Raw genomic sequence first — 10,000 nt, 5'->3', positions numbered from 1 at the left:
TTTTAATGAAGAGTCTAATAACTGTTATACACAGTTAAGAACTTACCGCAAAAACGGTAAAAATCCTGGAATAAATGTTGCCAGGCATTTACCGTTTTAAAAACGGATATATGACGTATAGGAGTGATATTACGGTCACCAACCCATAAAAGATAATAACAAAGTTTGGTAAAAATTACGGTGGCCTTTATTTTACTGAAATACGATTGAGAACAGTATATCTATACGGAGAATTTCCGATCAAAGTTAAGCTTTTTTTTAGAGTAGTATCAAATAGAAACAAGTTGATAGGGCATCATTTTTCATTTTATTATTATTATTATTATTATTATTATTATTATTATTATTATTATTATTATTATTATTATTATTATTATTATTATTATTATTAATTGCTAAAGCTACAACCCTACTTGGAAAAGCAGGATGCTATAAGCCGAGGGGCCCCAACAGGGAAAAATATCCTAGTGAGGAAAGGAAACAAGGAAAAATAAAATATTTTTAGAACAGTAACATTAAAATAAATATTTCCTATATAAACTATAAAAACTTTTATATATTGTACGTCCATTGCTTACGGTGTAGCAGTTTTAGCGTAACTCCAGCATCCAGTATTACGTGAGAAAATCCAAGTGACAGCTGTGTTCGCTCAATCCTCTCTCGAAAAGCTGAAACATAAATCCCTTATATAATGATGATAGCAGCTTTCTCTAAGTGTACGAAGCAGACGATATTACGAATATGCCTTCTGCGTGCGTGTAGGAAGCGGTTCATGTTGTAGTTGTTGGAGTTACATTGTCAGCCTGGTGATGCGTGGGCTGTGTTTGCATTGGTATTTAATTCTCGTTTAAGCAGATGTAAGTGGAACTTGGCATTGAATGACGTGTTTGGGGTTTTCTCTGGAGGCAGTGGCTATAAGTCAAAGAGGTTTATTGCTGATTATATATATATATATATATATATATATATATATATATATATATATATATATATATATATATATATATATATATATGATAAATTTTGCACATTTTTACGTGTTTTTCATATTCAAATAAGCCATATATATTTTTGATACATTAATGTCTGGATTTTCTTAACGACCTCGGGATCAGAGCCCCAGGCGAAATCACACAAAGACAAGAGCTTGGCTCCGGCCGGGAATCGAACCCTGGTCGGCGAGCTTGTATAGACAGTGACTAACCCACTTGGCCACGAAGAAAGATAAAAGTCAATGACAATTCTTCTGTACTTATACCTGTCGAATTCAGGTATTTTGTACTTAGAATTGAAATCAACCCATCTTCACCATCGTAGCTAATTGGTAGTTTGTTACTTGGCATTCAATTAATGATAAATTTTGCACATTTTTACGTGTTTTTCATATTCAAATAAGCCATATATATTTTTGATACATTAATGTCTGGATTCTCTTAACGACCTCGGGATCAGAGCCCCAGGTGAAATCACACAAAGACAAGAGCTTGGCTCCGGCCGGGAATCGAACCCTGGTCGGCGAGCTTGTATAGACAGTGACTAAGCCACTTGGCCACGAAGAAAGATAAAAGTCAATGACAATTCTTCTGTACTTATACCTGTCGAATTCAGGTATTTTGTACTTAGACTTGAAATCAACCCATCTTCACCATCGTAGCTAATTGGTAGTTTGTTACTTGGCATTCAATTAATGATAAATTTTACACATTTAGACGTGTTTTTCATATTTTTTTAAATGGAAAATCTTTATTAATAACAAAAAGAAAAAATAACATCAAACTTTAGCATTTTATATTTTCATTAACGAATAACTAGTTATCTGAACTATAAAAACTTCCTTCATCCCTTCATTCATTTCATTCATCACATCAAGATGACAAACCAAAGAAATGTAAATAAAAGACACAAGAACTCGAAGCTTTTCAAAGATAAACAAAGAATTTCAGTTTTCCTCTATGTTTTGTTTACAGTCCGTAAACATGGAAGCCTGTGTAAGGACATAATAGTCTTCCTGGAAGACGAAAATAGGCCTTGTTTGTGGTTTGCTCCAGATGTAGGGAAATAGGGAGATTATATGGTTATTATAAGGGTATTTTGGGAAACAGGAGAGGAAGGTTTAAGACAATGAGAATTGTAAGAGAGGGAAAGAAAAGGAGATAATAAAGAGGATAAAAGTAAGGGAGAGAGTTTGAATGAGGTGTTTAATAAAGAGGTAAGACTTAAGGGGTTTTAATAAATGGATCTCTCTCTCTCTCTCTCTCTCTCTCTCTCTCTCTCTCTCTCTCTCTCTCTCTCTCTTTCTCTTCTTCTTTTTCTTCCAGGATTTTGTATTTCCTTCTTTCCAAAAGATGTCTGGTGTAGACTCCTGAATTCGGACCGAATACCTACCCGAATCTTCCACCTCTCCGATATTGAGGTAAATTATTGAAGAAAATAAGATACCCTCTATAGGCCTCTGGACTTTGCCCAACCTATTATATACCCACCCCCCCCCCTACTTCCAGCTAATACGTTCGAAATACGCCTGGAAATTCCTTCTCAGATTCTGGAAGACTGGAAGAGATTCTGGAGGACCATCCTTTATGTTTATGGTTTCATTGCAGGGAAAGAAGGTCTTGGCGGAGATATTCCCCCAAAACAATTATGATTTTATTTTTTCCTTTGCCGATACTTCCGTCTAGGGAGAGGGGAAGGGGCGGGGTAGGTGGGGGTGGAGGGTGCCACTTCCGTCTTGGAGGGGGAAGGGGGGAGAGGGGTGTATATACAAAAACTCTTCAGATGGTTCTTCAGCGTCCAAAAGATGTGCATTGGAGATGAGTTCTCTCTCTCTGTGTTCTGAATAATCTGGTTATGTTTTTGCTTTCTGCTTTTGTTTTTTGTTTATGCATTTGTTTGTTTGTTAGTTAATAGTTTTGTTCCTATTTCATGGCGGTTTCAACATATTTCTGGATCTCCATGGAGGGCTGATTTATTAATAGAACCAAGTACGTGGTTGTTAGTCGACAATGTCGGGTAGCAGCGGTTGGGGAATAAAATATGGGATCGGGCGCATCAACCCAAAATTGTATAATGTTATACACACACACACACACATATATATATATATATATATATATATATATATATATATATATATATATATATATATATATATATATATATATATATATATATATATATATGTATATATATATATATATATATATATATATATATATATATATATATATATATATATATATATACTGTATATATATATATATATATATATATATATATATATATATATATATATATATATATACATATATATATATATATATATAAATATATATACATATACATATATATACATATATATATATATATATATATATATATATATATATATGTATATATATATAAATATATATACATATACAGTATATATATATATATATATATATATATATATATATATAGTATATATATATATATATATATATATATATATATATATATATATATATATATATATATATGTATGTATATGATATATATATAAATATATATATATATATATATATATATATATATATATATATATATATATATATATATTATATATATATATATATATATATATATATATATATATATATATATATATATATATATATATATATATATATATTATCACGCCCGAAAGTACTTTCGTTCGTCCATTTATATAATTATCTATTTATTTATTTTTTGCCTACGCAATCGTATTTTTGCTGCTTGTTAGTAACTGGGTGTTGTTTGCTTGTTATTTGTTTTGCAGTCGTTAAGGAGGGTAGTTCCAATCCAACAATTTCTTCCATTACATGATGACGTGGAGGCAGAGAGACTTTTTTTTTTCGGGAAAAGCCCAAGTTTGCGGCCAGTGATCCTCTGAACGCTAGAGAGGTTGGGATTTGCCTTTGAGAGGTACGTATCTACTGAGAGCAGTGGATTCACCTTGGATTGCTGCAATGGTGTGTAGCTGTTAGCACCCTTTATTCGACATCAACGTCTGTTTTTGAGACTTCAGCACCTTATACTACTGTCACGCCCGTTTGATCATTCTCCCGCTGCTGATGCATGGATGTTAGTCTTCGAAGAGCAGCTGTGATCGAGTGTTTTTATCAAGTTCTCGATACTAATCTTGGTCTTTATCTGGAGGATTACAACACCTTTTAATCTGCGACGGATACATTACGAACACGGGAGAGGATATCAGCCTTAGACAGCCCCTAAAGAAAATTCAGATTTATCACCTGGTCCCTCATGTTTATTACTGCAACTGCAGCGCCGTTGATGATACTTTACGAGAAGTTAAGTATTGGTATTAGTAACTGTCCTCCATTTTTAGAACTGCAATTAACAACATTTCATTACAACGGAGCATCAAGTTTACGCTACAGTGACCTGAATCTTACCTCGGTCCAAATATTATTTAATCATTTTTTTTTTTCTTTTGTAAATAAATATTTATATTTCCTTTTTGTATCATACTCCCTCGTTGTCCTTTGCCATCATTGTTTATAAACTATAACTGGTTGTTAAAGGTACTTCAGGTTGTACAATATACTATTGTTTTTTTTTTTTTATGTCACGACTTTACGCAAATTATAAAGAACCTGCTTTAACATAAAACGTTAATGTTATCAATTAAGTCGTGACATAAATTGGCGACCGTGACAGGATGGCAAATGGTCAGTGAGGTAGTGTGAAAAAGCATAATTTTTTTTTATCTCTCTTTACGGGAAACTTTAATAGTTCATCGTGTTGAGTAGCATTTGCTCAATTTAACGAGATGTCAACTTTAAGCGAGTTAACTGCCATAGGTAAGGAACTTGGATTGTCAGGATCTGACTTAGCATATTTCATAAAAGAGCAACAGGAGCTCGAACGCGCTAAACGAGCAAAGCAGAGAGAAGCTGAAAGAGAGCAAATGGAAGCAGAAAAAGCAATATTGGCTGAAAAGAGACCGCTTATGGAAGCTGATAATGAAAGGCTTGAGTTAGAGATAACTTTAAAGTCTTCAAAGGCCGATGAAACTTCTATAAGTGATTCTGTGCCAGCTAAGTTCAGTGATAAGTGGAGAACTAAGGTAATTCCTAAGTTTAGCGAGTCAGATGTCGGAAAATTTTTCGTTGCTTTTGAGAAAGTAGCTCATCAGTTAGCTTGGCCCAAGGAACTCTGGGCTGTATTAATGGAATCTGCATTCTCTGGTAAGGCACAAGTAGTTTATGCAGCGTTAAGTGCAGAAGATTCCAGTGATTATGATATTGTGAAAAAAATTATTTTTACCAGCTAATCCCAGAAGCTTACCGGCAGAAATTCAGATCCTGGCGTAAAATGTTTAATCAAACATTTGTAGAATGGGCAGGCCAGAAAGCAGTTAAACTTGACGAGTGGTTGGCTGCAGAGGAGGCAACTACATTTGCCGATTTACGAGAACTGGTTTTGTTGGAGGATTTTAAGAGTAACATTCCCAAAGACGTTCGCATCCATATTGAAAAATTTAACATTGAAAATGTGAATGAGGCAGCAAAGGCAGCAGACAGGTTTGTTTTGTCACACAAGCATTATGGTAAGAAGAAAACTCATTGGGAAGCAGGTGTGGAAAAGGTGGAAGTAATAAAGGGTAGAGAAAGTCCTTCATCGCCTTCGAGGGGTGCAAGGCAGGCCCGGGACATTGTTTGTTTTCATCGTTCCAGAAGCTGCACTCTCTCTCTCTCTCTCTCTCTCTCTCTCTCTCTCTCTCTCTCTCTCTCTCTCTCTCTCTCTCTCTCTCTCTCTCTCTTTCTTCTTCTTTTTCTTCCAGGATTTTGTATTTCCTTCTTTCCAAAAGATGTCTGGTGTAGACTCCTGAATTCAGACCGAATACCTACCCGAATTTTCCATCTCTCCGATAGAGGTAAATTATTGAAGAAAATAAGATACCTTCTCTAGACCTCTGGACTTTGCCCAACCTATTATCCCCCCCCCCCCCCCTCTACTTCCAGCTAATACGTTCGAAATACGCATGGAAATTACTTCTCAGATTCTGGGAAACTGGAAGAGATTCTGGAGGACCATCCTTTATGTTTATGGTTCCATTGCAGGGAAAGAAGGTCTTGACGCAGACATTCCCCAAAAACAGTTATGATTTTATTTTTTCCTTTGCCGGTACTACCGTCTAGGGAGAGGGGAAGGGGCGGGGTGGGTGGGGGTGGAGGGTGCTACTTCCGTCTTGGAGGGGGAAGGGGGGAGAGGGGTGCATATACCAAAACTCTTCAGATGGTTTTTCAGCGTCCAAAAGATGTGCATTGGATATGAGTTCTCTCTCTCTGTGTTCTGAATAATTTGGTCATGTTTTTGCTTTTTGCTTTTGTTTTTTGTTTATTCCTTTGTTTGTTTTTTAATACTTTGTTCCTATTTCGTGGCGGTTTCAACATATTTCTGGATCTCTATGGAGGGCTGATTTATTAATAGAACCAAGTACGTGGTTGTTAGTCGACAATGTTGGATAGCAGCAGTGGGGGAATAAGATATGGGATCGGGCGCATCAACCCAAAATTGTATAAAGTTATACACAAACGCAGACACACACACAGACACACACACACACACACACATATATATATATATATATATATATATATATATATATATATATATATATATATATATATATATATATATATATATATATATATATATATTATCACGCCCGAAAGTATTTTCGTTCGTTCATTTATATATTTATCTATTTATTTATTTTTTGCCCACGCAGTCGTATGTTTGCTGCTTCTTAGTAACTGGGTGTTGTTTGCTTGTTATTTGTTTTGCAGTCGTTAAGGAGGGTAGTTCTAATGCAACAATTTCTTCCTTTACATGATGACGAGGAGGTAGAGAGACTTTTTTTTCGGGAAAAGCCCAAGTTTGTGGCCAGTGATCCTCTGAACGCTGGAGAGGTTGGGATTTGCCTCTGAGAGGTACTTATCTACTGAGAGCAGTGGATTCGCCTTGGATCGCTGCAATGGTGTGTAGCTGTTAGCACCCTTTATTCGACATCAACGCCTGTTTTTGAGTCTTCAGCACCTTATAATACTGTCACGCCCGTTAGATGTTAGTCTTCGAAGAGCAGCTGTGATCGAGTGTTTTTATCAAGTTCTCGATACTAATCTTGGTCTTTATCTGGAGGATTACAACACCTTTTAATCTGCGACGGACACATTACGAACACGGGAGAGGATATCAGCCTTGGACAGCCCCTAAAGAAAATTCAGATTTATCACCTGGTCCCTCATGTTTATTACTGCAACTGCAGCGCCGTTGATGATACTTTACGAGAAGTTAAGTATTGGTATTAGTAACTGTCCTCCATTTTTAGAACTGCAATTAACAACATTTCATTACAACGGAGCATCAAGTTTACGCTACAGTGACCTGAATCTTACCTCGGTCCAAATATTATTTAATCATTTTTTTTCTTTTGTAAATAAATATTTATATTTCCTTTTTGTATCATACTCCCTCGTTGTCCTTTGCCATCATTGTTTATAAACTATAACCGGTTGTTAAAGGTACTTCAGTCTGTACAAAATACTATTGTTTTTTTTTTATGTAACGGCTTTACGCAAATTATAAAGAACCTGCTTTAACATAAAACGTTAATGTTATTAATTAAGTCGTGACAATATATATATATATATATATATATATATATATATATATATATATATATATATATATATATATATATATATATATATATATATATATATATATATATATATATATATATATATACATATAAATATATATATATAATATATATATATATATATATACATATATATATATATATATATATATATATGATCTGTATATATTCCGCATGTATACATATATACATGTAAGTGAATATAGATACGTACATATCTATATGTACTTATTTCTATATATACATACACATCATTGTGTAAACCTATAAGAGTATATTATATATATCCGCTTTGAATTTACAAATATTCGACTCCCAAAATATGCAAATTTACGTGTACATACAAAATAGACAAAATTGATTATGTATACTCTTCCAGATTTCACTTTTGCAAACAAGTATTTTTGGATGTTTTTGTATCTGATATTAAAACTACTTGGGCGATTCTGTTATATTTATCTAAGCGGTTCATGGAGTGGTTTGAAAAAATACAATTTGAAAGTTTATTATTTAATTTCGATTTTGTATTTATTTATGTTGTTACAATACTGGTAGAAGTTAACGCTTAGGTTCCAGCTGGTCTGTTGAAGAAGTAAAAGACGAAACTAGTCAAGTTTCACGTAGTATTTCATATTCCCAGTTTATTGTATATATATATATATATATATATATATATATATATATATATATATATATATATATATATATATATATATATATCCTTATTTCCTTTCCTCACTGGGCTATTTTTCCCTGTTGGACCCCGATGGCTTATAGCATCTTAGTTTTCCAACTGGGCATGTAGCTTAGCTAGTAATAATAATAATGATAATTATAATAACAATAATAATAATGATCATAATAATATTAATATTATTAATAATATACAGTATATACACATACTTACATACATATATATGTTGTATGTGATATATGTCTTATGTATATTATGTATTTGTTCAAATGTATGAGCGTGTATAGCTGACACTACCATTCCTTGACTGATTATATGTAAGTGACATTGTAATAAGAAGTTGAAATAGTTGAATTACTTTATTCATATAATTTACATTTGAAACGTTGTGCCTTTTTCCGCCTCTCCATACAAAAGGCCCTTGGGTAACCTTATTACCTTCGCCAACCTTGTTTCGAGGAGGTTATGTTTCGATAGGCGTGTATTTATTTGTTTGTCTGTTATTGCGTTTGTCATTCACTTAACTCAAAAACTATTTGACCGAATGTCATGAAATTTGTTGGGGTAATTGGCCATGATCCAAGGACAATTCGATTTCAATTTGTGAGTGATTGGGTGTGTTTGTGATTCGCATTACTCAAAAACTATTTGACTGATTCTGATGAAATTTGATGGGGTGATTGGCCATGATCGAAGGATAATTTTGGAATGATTGGGTCAAAGGTTAAGGTCAAGGTAGCAAATTGGCCAAAAATGTCTTTTTGGTATTTCGTGGTCAATATTTTTCCGATTTATATGAAACAAGTGCCACAATGTGGATGTCGTTAAAACATGCTGGGAAAATTCTGGACCGTGAAATGAGTATTTCATTGTTGTTTTATTGTAGCTGAAAATCTCTTTGTTGGGATTCGAATTCTATAATCCAGATATTGCTATCAACGAAAAGCCTATTCTATTTGTCTCTTCTAGCCTAGTTTACTACAGTCACGTTAGGGTAAGCCTTGTCTTGTCAATGAAATAGAGCCTAACCTAACCTAACCTAACCTAGCCGATCCAATCCAAGCCAGACCTAACATAACTTAATCTAGCCTAGCCAATCCAATGCAGCCAGGCCTAACCTAGTCTAACCAATTCAATACAAGCATAACCTAATCTAACCTAACCTAACCTAGCCAATCAAATCCAATCCACCAGGCCTAACCTAACCTTACTTAGCCTAGCCAATGCAACCCAAGCATAGCCTAACCTAACCTAGCCTAGCCAATTCAATCCAGCCATGCCTAACTTGAGCCTACCTAACCTAGCCTAGCCAATCCAATCCAAGCAAAGGCTAACCCAAACTAGCCACTTCAATCCAGCCCGATCTAACCTAACCTAGCCTAGGCAATCCAATCCAAGCATAACTTAGCTAATCCAATCCATTCCAACCTAGGCTTGGTCAAGCATAGCCAAGTGTAACCCATCCTAGCGAAGCCTAGCCCTGCCAAGCCAAACCAAGTCGAGCCTCAGCCTAGCCAAGCCAGGAAAAGACTAACCTAACCGAGACTAGCATTGCCAGGTCAACCCTAGCCTAGCATAGCCAAGTCTAATTTGGC

Source organism: Palaemon carinicauda, chromosome 32 (genome assembly GCF_036898095.1).
Source record: "Palaemon carinicauda isolate YSFRI2023 chromosome 32, ASM3689809v2, whole genome shotgun sequence".
Classification (NCBI taxonomy): Eukaryota; Metazoa; Arthropoda; class Malacostraca; order Decapoda; family Palaemonidae; genus Palaemon; species Palaemon carinicauda.
The sequence above is the reverse complement of the archived record's forward strand: the minus strand, read 5'-3'. Positions refer to the sequence as shown.